At 50.7% G+C, this 16,597-nt stretch overlaps 1 long non-coding RNA gene across 1 annotated transcript; it reads left to right on the plus strand.

The window, feature by feature from the left end:
• Positions 1-4,515: 4,515 nt before the first annotated feature.
• Positions 4,516-8,074, plus strand: LOC132004197 (uncharacterized). Its single transcript, XR_009400444.1, has 3 exons — positions 4,516-4,547; positions 7,132-7,285; positions 7,421-8,074. It is a non-coding gene; the product is annotated as an uncharacterized LOC132004197 (long non-coding RNA).
• Positions 8,075-16,597: the final 8,523 nt, after the last annotated feature.

Consider the following 16,597-nt stretch of genomic DNA (forward strand, 5'->3'; position numbering starts at 1 on the left):
ATATTTATTGTGATGGTAGAGGTGGAGGAATCTGTATTGTCTTGCCAGGATGGGGCCAGGCATGCTGATAAGGTTATCCTTCCCTGAAAGGCACCTCGAGGCCTTGATAACCAGTAAACCCAGGACCCCATCAGAAAGCCAGTCCAAATGGGGGCTGACTTTACACCAGTTTGAAGCTGAAGCCTCAGGAAAAATTTTGTGGAGTGGAATCTATCCACACAGGAGGTTATGTTAGTGGATGGGGATAGGCCACAGTTCCGCAGGCCTTGCGGACCACAAATGCCCAAGGCTGGCTTCAGTGCGTGGGCTGCCCATGCTCAAGGTCCTTCAGGTCATGGTATCTGGGGGACCTGCAACAGAGCAGTTGTAGGAAAGAGGCTGACATCCAGGAGCAACTGTGTGAGGTACCTGGTACCAGCCTCATTGCAATTTTTATCGTATAGCATAAGAGGCACCCAGTTTCGAATGCAGCCTCAAAGAGATGTTTGGGGAGGTGGGCTCACTCCGCCCTGGAGGCTCTACAAACCTTGAAGCCTGGTTTATGGTCCATAGGATTGGAGGACCCAGGCAGCCAAAGGCCAGCTGATAGAATACAGATTACCCACGCATGTGAAGCTCAGGTCTGGGAAGCTGGGGACCTGGAACAAGACAGTTGTAGTAAGAGGGTGGGTCACAGAAGTAGGTTTTTTTTGGGGGGTGGGTACCTGATACCTGCTTTATTTGAGGCCTTGGTTTATACAAATGCACATATTCTCTCTGCAGGCCAATTTGGAGGCAACTGCACAGCCTTGTCAGCATTAGCGAAACTGACCTGGAACAGGGCAAGTGTCCTGAAAAGATGAGTCTTGGGAGTGGGCTGTTGAGGGTACAAGGAACCTGCCTTTTCCAAGCCCTATCGTACATAAAAGCGCCTATGCTCTCCAAAGTTATAGGTGGAGGAGTCTGGACTGCTTTGCCAGGGTGCAGTTGTATCCTTAACTGAGAGACACCTAGGAGCCTTGATTATTGGTAAGCCCTGGACTCCTCACGTGGCCATTCCTAAAAGGGGACTGAGTTTGACCATTTGAAAGGTGCCAACTCAAGAAGATTTTTGGGTGATGAGCCTCCTGTGGCCTGGAAGCTGGTTTAGGACCAAGCTAAGATCCACAGGCTTGGAGGGCCTCCCAGCAACCTTCAGCAGGCCAATGGAGTATTTATTGCCCATGCATGAGCCATGTGGGCAGAGTCCTGGTGACAGGGCAAGTGTCTGGAAAAGCTGGTTCATAGAAGTGGGCTTTGGGGGCTAGATGGCACCTGCTTATTTGCAGGTTTTAGTCCACATAAATGTGCATATCCTCTAAAGGCAGAGCTGGAGAATTGTGAAGACCTGCCAAGGCTGATTCTAGTGTACTGACCGTGGTATTTCCAAGAGATACCTGGGAACCTTCACTGATGCAAAAACCTGGGACTTAAACAAATGCTAAGCACACACTGGAACTGACTGTCACCCATTTCGGTGGCTTCCTCAAAGAGAGTTTCAGGGGTGGGCATCCTCCAAGCTTGAGGTAATGCAAGTAGTTGGAGAAGGGCCTTAGCTCCACAGGCTTGGGGGCCTTGGTTGCCCGTGGGGCAGTCGAGAGGGTATGCTTTTGCTGGTGTCAGGCTCACAGGTCGGGGTATCCAGGGACCTGGAACAGGGCAATGTTGAATGAGGTCCAGTCATAGTCGCAGACTCTCAGGGGTACCCAACATGGGCCTAACCAAAGCCCTAAACTACACAAATGTGCTTTTTTTCCCCGCTGAAATCTGTTTGGTTTGGGGAGGCACATAATGTTCAGACTAATTTTGTCATTGCCAACAGTGACTTTAACACTGGTTAAAACAACTGTGGGAATTACTCCAAATGTAACTTAACTTATAGGAAGAAACTATACAGGGTGGATTTCTCTCACAAAGGAAACTTTATTTGCAACAAATGAGATGATGGGGAATAACTTTCAAAGCCATGACTCCCTGAGCAGAGGTGAGTGGGTTCCTTTTATTTAAGCTAGGATGAATACTCAAAAGGGGAGTTTTGCCATCACATGTAGAGATGGGCATAAGTTCACACACCCATTTTAAAGAAACATGCCTATTCATACATTGTACATTATGTCAATGAGGTTTGTGCTCCTTCCTTGGCAGAGATTTTAACATTATAAGGAGGAAGAGGTGACTATATACACCCCTGCGCAGGGGTGTGTTGGTGTTTGAGTTCAAACTGGTCTAGGCTTGCCAGAGTCCTTCCTGCTATTTGCGTCTAAAATATAAGGTTTATATTCCTCCGAAAGAGGGAGCATGTGGGGGGTCTTCCTGGCGACTATTTTAACCTCATTAACCTTGTGGTACATAGCTTCAATCCTATAAAAACAACTCAAGAATGTGCCTTAAGTCAATCTTTACTCTTGAAGCAGCACTGGGAGATAATTTTTGTTAGTTCATTTATAATTTTTGTTAGTTCATTTCCATTTTGTTTTATTAACTTTTCCTAGTTTATAACTTTTCTTCCCTTTCCATGTCCTTTGCTGTTTATTTATTTTTTATTTTTTTGAAAACTTTTTAAAAAATACCAGCTAGCTTTTATTTAAATTCCAGTTATACAATGTAATATTAGCTTCATACAATAAAGTGATTTCAGCACTCTGTACAATACCCTGTTCTCATCACAAGTGCACTCCTCAATCCCCATCCCCTATTTTATGCCCATCTCTACATGTGATGACAAAACTCCCCTTTCTGAGTATTCATCCTAACTTAAGTAAAAGAAACCCACTCGCCCCTGCTCAGGGAGTCATGGCTTTGGAATGTTTGTTTCTCCGATCCATGAGCATAGGAATGTCTTTATATTATTTTGTGTCCTCTTCAGTTTCTTTCGTAAGTGTTCTATAGTTTTCATACTACAAATCTTTTTACCTTTTAGGTTAGGTTTATTCATGGGTATCTTACTGGTTTGGGTGCAATTGTAAATGGGATCAATTTCTTAACTTCTTTTTCTGCTGCTTCATCACTATTGTACAGAAATGCAAGAGATTGGGATGCCTGGGTGGCTCTGTCAGTTAAGCTGCTGCCTTCGCCTCAGGTCATGATCCCAGGGTCCTGGGATTGAGTGCCCTATAGGGACCCTTGCTCAGCGGGGGCCTGCTTCTCCCTCTGCCTGCTCTGCCTGCCACTCTCCCTTCTCGTGCTCTTTCTCTTTTTCTGACAAATCAATCAACAAAATCTTAAAAAAAAAAAAAAAGAAATGCAACAGATTTCTGTATGTTGACTTCATATCCCATGACTTTGCTGAACTCCTCTACCAGTTTAGCAATTTTTCGGTGGAGTTTTTGGGTTTTCTACATACATTATCATCATGTTTTCAACAAGTAGGGAAAGTTTGACTTCTTCCTGGCTGATCGGGATGCCTTTTATTTCTTTTTCTTGTCTGATTGCCAAGGTTAGCACTTCAGTGTTATGTTGGATACAATTGTTGAGAATGGACATTCCTGTCATGTACCTGACCTTGGGGGAAAACATCTCAGTTTTTCCCCTTTGAGGATGATATTAGCTGTGGGTCCTGCATATGTAGCTTTTGTGATGTTAAGGTATGCTCTCTCTATCCCTACTTTGTTGAGGGTTTTTGTCAAGAATGGATGCTATGGGGCGCCTGGGTGGCTCAGTGGGTTAAGGCCTCTGCCTTCGGATCGAGTCGTGGTTCCAGGGTCCTGGGATTGAGCCCCCCATTGAGTTCTCTGCGCAGCGGGGAGCCTGCTTCCCCCCCCCTCTGCCTGCCTCTCTGCCTACTTTGATCTCTGTCAAACAAACAAATAAATAAATCTAAAAAAAAAAAGAACAATAAGACAGCAACAACAAGAAATATATAAAATTTATGCAAGTTGGCAAAAAAAGTCAAACTCTTTCTTAACTAAAAAAAACAAAAACAAAAAACTGAACATGTTAGGAGAGGGTGGTCGCGTCGGCACTGACTTAGTTCTCACAGGGAGGCGAGTGGCCTTTTCCTCGTGCATTCTCAGACACTCTGAAATTTGCCTCTCCCTTCATGGAACAAGACGGTGACCTGAGGGAAGCCGGCCGCGCGGCCTTGTCCCTCCCACATAAGTACACTGGACATTTCCCTTACACTTCGACGCGTCTATCTCCATGGATGAAGATGTTCAGAGGAGGACGGTTTTCCCCAAGAGTTGTTCCTTAGAGTTCAGGGCCCAGCACGGCACTTTCATTCTGCTTCCAGGCATCCGTGTCAAAGCGCTACTGTCTCCCTGAAACAGGATGTCAGGGCAGAGGTGCATCCTGCACAAGCCGGTTTCTCGGGGTCTGAGTGTATGGGCCCTACCAAGTAGCTATGCTCTCGCCTGCATCGGGGAGACAGCTTCTAGCTTCAGGGGAAAATGTTAGTTGATGACCATCCTCTCCATTGTTCTTTTGGGGAGATGAGGGATTTGCACTTTCCTCAACGCTTCCAGACATCAGAAATTCTTCTCTCTTCACAGGACCAGGTGTGGCGTGCTCACCAGACTGGTTTCTCCCAGGTAAGCCTGTGGCACTTGCCTTGCATTTGCACACACCCCTCTGGAAAGGCCTCTCTGCTCAGTGTGCCTTGAGGCTGTTAGCCTGACGGAGGGTTTTCCTACCATGTTGTGTCTTCGAGCTGGGTGTCTAGCACAGTACTCCCCTCATGCCTCCTCAGGCGGGGTCAGGCTGACCGCTAGGGTTAGGCTTGAGAAGCTGGAAGCTGTCACGCACCTATCTGAAAGGTGTGGTGAAGAAGTGCCCCGAGGACCGAACGGAGAGCTAGAGTGAGGGTGAGATTCCAAGTGGGCCCCAGCATGTTCCTCTTACTCTTCCTGAAGCGGCGGTGTGTTCGCTAGCCTCCTGGGCTGCAGAAACACCCCCGTGCTTGATGCACCGAAGGTTTCTTCTTTGTTTGCCAGAGTGGCCTGGCCTTGCCAGACGGTGTCCCAGATTCACCTTTGGCTCACAAGTAGGCTTCTGGACAGGTCATGGCCATATCCAGTCCAAGGGCTTGTGTGCCATTCCTATAAACACCAGGGGCCCGTTGCGTAGCCCTGCAGAGTTCCTACCATGAGGGCTGGGCAGAGGGTAAACATTAAGGTGAGACTCAGCTTCAGCTGTGGCCTCGGGAATGTGGGGGTGTAGGGTAGGGGGTGGGAGGCGGGTGGCACCTAGTGTGGCCAGGGTTCGGGTTTGTGGCTGGAACCCTGTGGGCCCACAAACCCTGGGCATTGTCAAGTGGCCCGGTTTCCTTCTGGGCTCCAGGACGGTGAATGTGGCCTGAATTAGGAGAGCCCTTTCCACGGGGTCCTCAGAACTAGGCACCATCAGACCCACAGCCAGGGCTAGGGGTGGGGTTACAGTCTGGGAGATGTTTGAGCCAGTGGGAGTGTAGAGCCCTGCCCTGCAGCCAGAGTCGAGGGTAAGCCTTAGGGTGAAGCTCAGGGCTAGGGTGGTGTCTCAGGGTCTAGGGCCCTTGCAGGATAGCAGTTCAGGATTTCACCAGAACCATGCTCTCAGCTCCGCTGGGTCTGTTGCCCATGGCTTCCTTGGTTTTCTGTTCCTGGGGGTTTGCCCTGAACTGGTCCTGAGTCCCAAAACCCTTTGATTCTCTGCCTGGCCATTCGGGCCCTCAGAGGGCCAGAGCCAAGCTGAGGGTAGGGTGAGAGGCAACCCCCGAGGCAGGAAGGTACCTGGCTAGTGGTGGGGTTGAGAAAGTTTTGAGGGTTGGTGGCAGACCAGCAGTAAAGTGAGTGTCTGCCTTCTGGCTTGGACTTAGGCAGATGCTCTTAGGGGTCCTGAAGCTTCGGGTTTCCACTAGCATCATGGTCTCCAGCAACATCACGGGACCTGCTGTGTGCCTTGGCTCAGACCATCCTCGCTCTTGCCCACGGCTCCACTACCCACTTCAGACTCACCAGCAGGGATAGGGCCAGGTGAGGGAGGCAGAAGTCTAGGCCTAGGGTTCAGTTGTCAGTTCTGAAGGTGTTAGGGGTCAAATCGATGGCAGTGCAGCATCCTCTCCCGAGGGCTGAGTGGACTGCTAGCTACTGGGTGAGCTTCGGGCTACAGGTTTGGCCTCAGGGGACACTCAGAGGGTGGTGTTGATTTGGGAGATCCACTGGAGTCCTGTATTCTGGCAACACTGTGGAGGGGGTTGCCTGTGGCCTGGTTTCATCACATGCTCCTCACTAATACGTCTGGCATCAGTCAGGTGAGTCAAATCCTTTGCACACTCAGAGCTGGGGTCTGGCTTCCACAGTCAGTCTTGCAGTCCTTGGCCCATGGTTCAGATCGAGTTTGGGAGACAGCAGGAGCCGGTCCCCAGGCAGCATGGCCACCTGCTCTGAGGCCATAGTTAAGGAAGAGCTTCCTCAGAGATCCACTGACCTAAGGTCAAGGCACTTTCCTTAGACTTGCCCCACCACATATGGGTGCGATTCTTTCCTCAGTAAAAAGAGCCATGTGCACAAAAGGCCATTGACCTTCAAGCTAGTTTGTGGGACATGAGAGCATGGCACTCTCCTTAGGTCTTCTAGGCAGACCTTTGAGAAGGTGCCAGTCTCCTTGACACGCCCTGTGAGGGGAGGGCGGTCACCTTTCAAACAGACTTCTTTCTAACAGGGAGGCAGATGGTTTTACCTCAGGCATTCACACACACTCTTGGAAACTTGCTTCCCCCTCACGACACAAAATGGTGACTGGAGAGAGCTGGCTGCTCGGCCCCGCTCTCCCCCATCAGTATGCGGGGTGTTTCTGTACCACATCCCGGCTTGGCTCTTCATGGAAGTTGTTCTAGGGAAGATGTTTTTTTGCCAAGACTGCGTTTCTTAGAGTTTATGTCGCCACACACCCGATCAGCTTCCAGGCACCCGTGTGACAAGGCTGTCTCCCTGAAACACGCTGTCAGATGAGGGGTGTTGGATACACTGACAGGTTCTGCGGGGTGAAGCCTTGGGCCCTCCATGTATGGGAACCAGGGCCTGCATCGGAGAGAAGGCTTGTGGCTGTAGGGGAAATGGGAGCTGACGGGGCCTCCCCACCATTGCGCCTTCCTCTATGCTTCCAGGGTCCAATATGTTTCTCCCTTCCCCGGACCAGGTATGAGGGCGCCACAGACGCGTTGCCATGAGGTCAGCTGTTTGCACTTGCCAGGCGCTTCCATCACCGTCTCGAATAGGCCTCTGTGCTCACGGAGCCTGGAGGATGTTTGCCTGAAGGAGGGCCTTGGTACCGCATCCTTGCCACCAGACAGGTACGCAACACGCCTCTCTCCGAAAGGTGGCCCAGCAGGGTCCGGGGGCTCTCTTCTAAGGTAACGCTGCGAGAGTGGGGTGGCTCTCGGAAGTAGTCTTGTGCACTCTGAGCGGGAGTCTGTGTTCTGCCGTAGGTCCAGAGGCTGTGCACCGCTTGTTAGGTTGGCGGTCAGGGGGACAGCAGGTGCCAGTGCCTCTGCCACGTGCCTGGTGCTCTGAGGCCAAGTTTGGGGGCCGCCTTCCTGGAGTTCCTGAGACACCACGACCCGGGCCCTTCCTTAGACTTCAGCAGCAACACACGGGGCGAGTCTTTCTCTCCCCAGGAAAGAGCAATGGTCGGGAAAGGCGGCTCAGCATCGGGCTTGCTTCCTGGAGTGAAGGCCTTGGCCCACTGCTTAGGCGAGGCTGAGGTTTGAGAAGGCATCCTTCTCCTCGGAGCCATGTTGTATGGGGACGGTGGCCGCCTTCCACACAGACTTCTTTCTCACGGTGAGGCAGAAGGCCTTTGCTTCCAGCGTTCACACACACTGTGGGGAAACTGACGCTTGCCCATTTCCAACTCAAGGTGCTGACATGGGAGAGGTCGGCTCCTTAGCCTGGGCGCTCCCCCATCAGGAAGTGGGCCGATTCCTCTGTCATCCACGCTTCTCTCTTCGCGGATGTTGCTTGGGGGAGGACGTTTTTCCCTGAGTACGGTGGGTTTCTGGTTTTTTTTTTTTTAAATTTAATTTCTTTTAGGTGTAACAGATTTCATTGCTTATGCACCATACCCAGTGCTCCATGCAATAAGTGCCCTCCATAATACCCACCACCAGGCTCCCCCAACCTCCCTTTGAAAACCCTCAGATTGTTTTTCAGAGTCCATTGTCTCTCATGGTTCATCTCCCTCTCCAATTTCCATCAACTCCCTTCTCCTCTCCATCTCCCCATGTCCTTCCTCCGTGTTATCTCTTATGCTCCACAAATAAATGAAACCATATGATAATTGACACTCTCTGCTTGACTTATTTCACTCAGCATAATCTCTCGAGTCCCGTCCACGTTGCTACTAAAGTTGGGTATTCGTCCTTTCTGATGGAGGCAGAATACTCCATAGTGTATATGGACCACATCTTCCTTATCCATTTGTCGGTTGAAGGGCATCTTGGTTCTTTCCACAGTTTGGCGACTGTGGCCGTTGCTGCTATGAACATTGGGGTACAGACGGCCCTTCTTTTCACTACATCTGTATCTTTGGGGTAAATACCCAGTCGTGCAATTGCAGGGTCATAGGGAAGCTCTATTTTTTGAATCCTAAAGCTGCGTTCTTGGAATGTGTCTAAACAAGGGCTTCCAACACGAACCAGAAGAGGGCAGCAAAACACTAGGCACTAGACTGTGTTCCTTGATCTGGGACTGGGAAGCAGCTGCAGGCTTTCCTGCCTCTTTGGTTCTTGTGCATTTTCTGGATTAACATGATTCCAGGACCTGCAGCAGGTCCACACATCTTTAAGGAACACACCAAGCCTTTAGTTTTTACCATGATATTTCTCAGCAATGAGATATCAGAGGACATGGCTAATTATTCAAACCAGGGTGGAAAAAATAACCAAAACCCCACTCACAATTAATTTTACTAAAGATCCAGTGAATTGAATCATATAAATAAGATTGAATCATATAATTAATCGAATCCTATAAATAAGAATACAGAATGAATATCTTACTGAAATTACCAATTTTAAGCTTATTTTCTCCATGTATATTGCATTATTTACTAAATTCTGCATTCACAAAAATACATGTAGTGTTCAGACAGAATGATATTTGAAAGGGAAGTGATCAAAGTGTGTCTCCACTAGTTATCACAATTGACAATTGTCACCAGGAACATGGCTTCTTCACCCAACTGCAGGCAACAACTGGACATTTATTAATTAGCATTTAATGTGCAAAAATAGAGCTGTTCTCTCAAATGTAATGTGAGGTAGTTATGAACACATCTTAAACATTTTAAGATTCCTGAATAGGAAGGAATAGACTGAACCATAGGACAAAGGTCATTCGTGTTTCTCTTTTCTTTTTTTTTTTTTTTTTAAGATTTTATTTATTTGAGAGAGAAAGATTGAGGTGCACGCATGAGAAGGGGGGAGGCGTACAGGGAGACCGAGAGGCATACTCCATGCCAGGCATGGAGCCTGATGACCGGGGCTCGAGCCCAGGACACTGAGATCATGACCTGAGTCCAAGTCAGCTGTTTAAAAGACTGAGCCATCCAGGAGCCCGTGTCTCTTTAAACGGAGAAATCACAAAGAAGTGTTTCCTTTAAAATTAGCTAAGGGGCAATAAAGTCTGTTTCCACCAATGTTATTTGCTATTGTGCCAGAATGTAGGTGAATGCAAAGTTAGGAAACAAACAGGAGGAATCAAAGCTACAGCAGTGATGCAAAAACACGTTAGGTCCTTTTTTATTTCCGGCTTGTTCACTCAAGGTCATGTTAGTGAAATGTAGCAATAGCTCATTTCCTCATTCCTCTGCACTGTGCTGTCTAATATATCAAATGATTCACATGTCCTCTAGTACTGATATAAAATTGCTTTGTGTCTGCCTTTGCTAACTTTTAACTACTTGCACAACTTTCAGCGGACATGAGCAGTAATCTCTGTTGGTCTGTATCATAGGAGGCATGCTGTGTATGTTTAAACTTTAGATCCTGCCTTTTCTACTTCTGTGAGATTTCAGAAGTACTGAAAAATTGGTAAGGAAAATCCTAGATTTCAATTCCTGGGAACTGTAGATTCCCCTGCTCTCACAAGGGAGCTGAGCTATCACTTTGCAAGGACCTTACCAAGTATCCACAGATGGTGAACAAGTTTCCAGTTCTCCCACAGGACCGCTCTAGGCATGGACAGTATGTGGCCCGCAGAGGGGCCTCAGGCCAAGCACACAGCTGCCACAGGTGGACCTCAGCAGCGGGGCGGGCTCCGTCCTGCTGTGACCGGCCTCAGCTGAGGAGTCCGTGAAAGGACACCCCCTGCCTTGGGTGAGTGGGCTCATGGCAACGCTGAAGCCCCAGATGGAAGGCAGGGACACTGGGGGATTTCTGAAATGCAAGAGACATACATCTACTGCTCTAGGAAAATGCTTGCCTATCTTCAGGAGAATTCCAAGTTTGCACAGAAATGAATGGAACTTTTGGGAAATGATGGAAGGAATGACTGCATAGTTAGCTTTGAGGTCTGATACAACGTGATACAACATTTCTTATTGTGCTGCTGGGCTCCATGGGGCCTCTTGCGATCAGGCATTGAGAAATGCCTTGATGGGACAACGGAGACCCACATTTAAATTTTAATTTAAAATTAAAATTTAATTTTAAAATTAAATCTTAAAAACAAAATATGGTCTAGAGGATGTACAATGAAAAGTAAAGTCTCCCTTGTTCCCACCCAGAAGTAGCCAGGGGAGATGGCTGGCACCCACTGTGCCCCCATTTCTCTTCCTCAGTTCAGCCTTCAAGCCCAAGAGATCTGTGAACACCCCAAGTGTGGGGAACGAGGGAGTGGACCCCTCCACAGCACCTCTGCAGGCCTGACTCATGACCCGGGTGATGACCCAACAGAAGCTGTGTGAGTGCACAGGGGTTCCTGCACGCACGCTCACCCCTCAGGCTCCAGGTTCTAGAGCTGTGTCCTGGCAACAGGTCCCGCATTGTGCTCTAGGCCTTCGGCTGCGACTTGGCAGCTGAAGGAGAGCACTGCGAGCCTAGTTCGCTATCCTCAGCGTCTAGCCTTACCTTACTGCTCTATGGGTACCTCCTTGAGCAGGCCGTGCCCCTCCCCCCATCCCCGGGCTCTGCGGGGCCCCCACCTGGCTCCCTGTGGCCGCAGACAACTCTTGGCGCCCAGGGCTCGACCGGCGGTCCACGCCCCGGGGTCCATTCGCAGGCGGTCCTCCACGAGTTGGCAACCATGCTCACTCTTAGCAGCTTTCTCCGGGATCCTGGAGACCCTGCGCCTTCTTTTTCTGGGACTCCTCACCACCTTCTGCAGGTGGGGCTGCCGGCTGAAGGCGATGCTGTCAGCTCCTGGATCGCAGGTGTCCTGCCACCGCAACTGCGAGTCCATCGTGGACACGGTCACCCCCTGTGTGCTGCAGAAGCGGTTCGTCACCAGGCTGCAGCCCTCGGCACCCAGGAATGTCCATGATGTCTCCACAGCGGAGCGGGTGGGCAGAGACCCCAGTCGGAGCGGCAAAGGGTTGGCCCAGGCCCAGGGTCCTCACAGAAAGGACCCTCAAGGCAGTGGGACCCCACAGAGGGCATTTAGTCCCCTGGGGGTCCACGGAGGCCTCTCTTCCTTTGTGCCCAGGCCTGGGCCTCTGCTGAGAGCCGTCCCCCAGGAAGAGAGCTCAGAAGACTCATACAGTAAGAAGTCCCCCAGCGCCCATAGGAGCTCCTGCCCCACTCGAAATGCCATTACCAGTTCCTACAGTTCCACCATGGGCTGCTACCCGGTGCAGAGGAGGAGGGGTCTGGCCACAAGTCAGGCCGCGTGGCCCCCGAGGTCTCCCAAAAAAGTCAGCCAAAAGAGCCCCTTGTGTCCTGCCAGAGTGCCTGCACTTCGCCAGAAGAACCAGCCGGAAAAGGATGCCGATACCACCACCAGGCAGAAAACAACGCAGAGGAACTGCTCATCCCCAGCTGACTGTTCCAGGTCCGGAAAACGCAAGGTTTGTCTGCTGCCACACAGGCGAGGGGAGCCTCTGAGGCTGCCGTCACCCCCTCAGCCGGGGTTTCGAGTGACTGCTGAGGACCTTGACCGGGAAAAGACAGCTGCTCTCCACCGCATTCAAGATGCTCTTCGAGGGGACACAGAGGCCACCTGCAGCTGTGGCCCAACTAGCCCATCCAGTGCCTTGGCCCTGCCTGCTGCAGTGGCTGCTCCCCTGCCAGCCTCTGACTCCCAGGTCACCTCCGGTTCTTCCTCAGGTTCTTCCCAGCCTCTCCTCTTGGGGTCTCTCCCTGGCTGCAGTGGGAGCAACGTTGCATCTACCCAGGCCCTCTTGATGCAGCCCGGGGACAACATGGTCTCAGTCACAGTCCCCACAGGGCTGCCTGCGCTGCCTGGGGGGAGTGGCAACCCGGGATCCACTGCCCAGGCCCCATTCGGGGCTGTTGGTGGGCAGTGGCCCGGAGCCAGCCCCCTTCACAGCTCTCCCCTCCATGGACAGCCGGCAGCTCAGGCTCCAGTCCCACTCCAGGCCCTGAGCACAACGGTAGTCCAGCTGTCCTTGGGCAGTGGCACTCAGGCAGTTTATGTGGTTCCCTTACCCGCATCTGCCTCCCGGGGCACCCGTGCCAGTGCCCAGCCAGGTTCGGCTACGTCCCCTGCTGTACTCGCCCCTGGCGCAGCCGCTGCCCCTGGCTTGACAGCAGCCCCCCAGGTGCCTGGCGCTGTGTCCCATGCTGGGCGCATTAGCCAGCAGCCCCGCCCCCCCAGGGGGCAGCACAATGCTGGTCCTCATCAGCATGGGGGTTTTTGCAGCACCCCCAGGTTTTGGGAGAGGTGATGATGTCCCAGATCTGTGCTCCAGGTTTGGGGCTCTGAGCATTACAGCAGGAACGAGCAGGGCCCCAAGCGGCCCACAGGGCTCCAGGGCAAGCCTGGGCCCAAACACAGGGGGCCACCCACGCCAGAGCACCCTGTCGGGGACCGCTGGAGCCGGCACGAAGAACCAGCCTGTGTCGGGAGCCCCGAGTGCCCCTAGCTTCAGTCACATCCCCAGGCACCAGAGCAGGAAGAGGTCCAGGTCAGATGGCATTAGCTCTGCCAGCAAGGCCGCCTGCGGGGATGGGGGCGTCCTGGCCTCTCCTCCTAGTGGCCCCACCTCTCTGGTCAGCACAGCCCAGACCAGCCTTGCCACCAAGACCCCCTCATTCCCTGCCCAGCGATTCATTAGGTGCAAAAGAGCTGCACCCTGCAACAAAGCATTTTCGTCCACATCACAGCCCACTGCCTCTGCCTCTGGCTTGGCAACTGCCCCCCAGGTGCCGGGCGCCATGTCCCATGCTGGGCCCAACAGCCAGCAGCCCGGCCCCCAAGCTGGCAACACAATGCTGGCCCCCATCAGCATGGGGCTTACCGCAGCACCCCCAGGTTTGGGGAGAGGAGATGTAGTTGCAGATCTGTGCTCCAGGTTTGGGGCTCTGAGCATTACAGCAGGAACGAGCAGGGCCCCAACAAGCAGCCTTGCCACAAAGAACCCCTCATTCCCTGCCCAGCACCGGAGAGGACGCAAAAGATCTGCACCGGGCAACAAGCCGTTTTCCTCCAAATCACAGCCCGCTTCCAAGAGGCAGAGGCTCGGCTGAGCCGATAGCTTCCTGGAAAAGTAGCCGGTGTTGCACTTCCTTCTAGATGACACCGGTGCAAGACTAGTGTGGAATGGGAGACACAAATCAAGCCCGGTCCTGGAGCAAAACCGGGCTCCCAGCCTGCCAGCCAACGTTGGGAAAACTTCCCAATCCCTGAACCACCAGTTTGAAGGAAGGTGGGGGCTTGAGGCCTCGTCTGTGATCCCAGGGGGCATGGGCCTTGGGACAGTACATGGAGATCCGTGTCCCTTTGGCCTCCAGTCCCACAGCTCCTGGGACTTCTGCCGCTGCCCACAGGCTTCCCCTCCCCTCTCCCCATGTTCTTCGCAGAACCTTTAGGTACTGTTAATTTCGTTAATTAAAGCCTGTTCTAGTTTCTCTGCATAGCTCTCCTGAGTCTCTTCTGTGGGTCAAGTGGGCAAAAGTTGGGGGCCGAATGGGTGCTGGCATGGGAAGCCCGACGCCATCGTTTCCAGGTTCCCGTGGCCCAGCAGAGCGGGTAGGGCAAGAAGGACGGACCCTTGAAGAGTGAGAGTAGGTTTTCTGTTTCGGGCATGGGCCTGGGAGAACACTGGCCTGGGGAGGGCAAAGTGGGGAGACTCACCCTTGTCTATTGGAAGCGCTGCTCCTCTCCCACTGGGGACCCCACGGAATCTTTTTGCTTCACAGCCCTAGGGTGATGTAAAGACACTCCTGGCCTAGAGTATAGGTCTGGCATCAAAGGTTGTGGCTCAGGGCACGGGAGGACAGCTTTGCCTTGAGGGTGTGACAGCTCCCTGAGCGCTGAGTGACATCCCACTTCACACAAGCACCAGGCCTCCCTCCGTGCATCTCTTCCCTCTGCCAGGCATTTGGGGGCCCCTTCCTGAGGGCACTGGGGAGAAGAATGAGGAACAAACAAGTCACCTGGGAGAGGGAGGGAGCAGGGACCACGCTGAAACGACTGTCGCCCCCCAAAACTCCTCAGTCCCGTATTTATTAGAATAAGATCACAACCAACAAAGGAGGAGGTTATACATTAGTCATGGGTCTTGTAGGTCAACCAGAAGGAATGGGAGGCCTACATCGACCATAGTCTTGTAGGTAAACAGAGTAGGCTGTGCTTGGAATTTTTGGCTGAGCAAGCGCACATAAAGGGATTATTCTAACAGCAGGCTTTCGTGAGGCAGGGGAGACAATGGAAAAGGGAAACAGGCGATGTTCCAGCCTGAGCTGCTGGGCTACAAGGACATGTATCCTCCTGTCCACCGGAGGCCTGCTGCTAGTTCGGGTTTTCTCAAGGTCATCGTCAAGCATGCTTGCGTGACCAGTACCATTTCTCATTAGTGATATTTTAAGCAGCCTTTCATTCTGAGAGATGGTTAATGCAGAAGCAGCAAAATCCATTTTGCAAGTTCTTGAACCATTGGTCATCAGAAAGATGTTCGTGAGCATCTGAGGACTAAGCGTAAAAAGACTATAGCAATAAAAAGTGTCATCATTCCACCTATAATGCCAGCACCAGTGTTTTGATCCAAGCAAAGGGGTTTACATCAGACAGAATATCATTAATCCTTTGTGCGAAACTCACTCTTGGATCTGATTGTAAGGCTCACAAGGAGTGCCCTGAATAGTATCTTGAAGCTGTTTAATATCCACAGTTAAATTACCATCATCATGACTAGTAATATGGTGAAATCTTGTTCCACGGTATTTCTGATTTATTATAGGTGTAGGAGTGACACAGAAGGAAGAAACATTCTAATCACACGGAAGGTGAAGCCTTATATTTGGAAGATCTTCTCTCCTATATATATTACAGCTTCTTTTAAATCAAAGACTCTTTCATGAAATCTTTGATCTAGGACTGTTTGTTGATTCCAAGCCTTGATAGCATTCCCGTGCCATTTTTGCACAAATTGGGTGGTTTGTGCAGTCTGATGCAAGGCCAGTCCCACAGTGGCCGCGGTAACAGTAATGGCTGTCATTCCTAAAATAGGTTGGTCAGAGGCACAGGTGACAACCGGGATTTGTGACTCTTGTCTGAAGTGTGCAGTATGTGTGCGGTGGGGCATTGGTTGGGGGGACCGTTTTGTGGGACTGAGCCCCTGCTCTCTCCAGGTATCTATGTCCACATAGATAGCGTCAGATTTGAGTTACATTGTCGCACACCTAGCTGGTGTCAGAGAATTGTTGGTGAGTGGAACACCCCCTCCCACACCCGTGGTGGAGTTGGGCACAGAATCCTTATGATTCCAAATATGAGAATGTCCAAAACCAAAACAAAAACCTCACCCTTTTTGCTAGTTTGGCTTAAACAGAAAATCTAAAATCAAAATTGTGTTCGGGCTCTCTGCTCAGCACGGAGCCTGCTTCCCTCTCTCTCTCTCTCTGCCTGCCTCTCCGTCTACTTGTGATTTCTCTCTGTCAAATAAATAAATAAAATCTTAAAAAAAATAAAAAAAAAATAAAATCAAAGCGTGTTCTACAAATGCATGATGTTATGAGAAATGTTGTTTTATGAAGGTTTCATTTCACAGGCATGATTGATTACATTATTGACTATTGGCCATTGATCTTCATGTCCAGTTGTCTTCTCTCCCCAGAGGTCTGGGTGGTGGGGCTCAAGGGTCCATGGCTCTAATCACAAGTTGACCCCACTGCCAACCAGCGCCAGTTCCTAGGGGAGATCCAAAAGCCACCTCATTAATATAACAAAAGAAACTTTTATTGCTATCCTCATAGGAAATTACAGAGGTTTTTAGTTCTGTGCCTGAAATGGAGACACAGAATATTTCTGTTATATTCTGTTATATTTCTATTTCACAGAATTAGAAAGCAAAGGAATAACCTAAAGAATATATTTAAAAAAAAAAAACCTAGAACTGTGAGTAAACTTGATGTAATTTTCTGAGTTTTCAATAACTTTCTTTTTGTAGCATGCTTATATTGTAAATGTAAATATAACCTTATTTG

The sequence above is a fragment of the Mustela nigripes genome, chromosome 16, assembly GCF_022355385.1.
Source record: "Mustela nigripes isolate SB6536 chromosome 16, MUSNIG.SB6536, whole genome shotgun sequence".
Taxonomy (NCBI): domain Eukaryota; kingdom Metazoa; phylum Chordata; class Mammalia; order Carnivora; family Mustelidae; genus Mustela; species Mustela nigripes.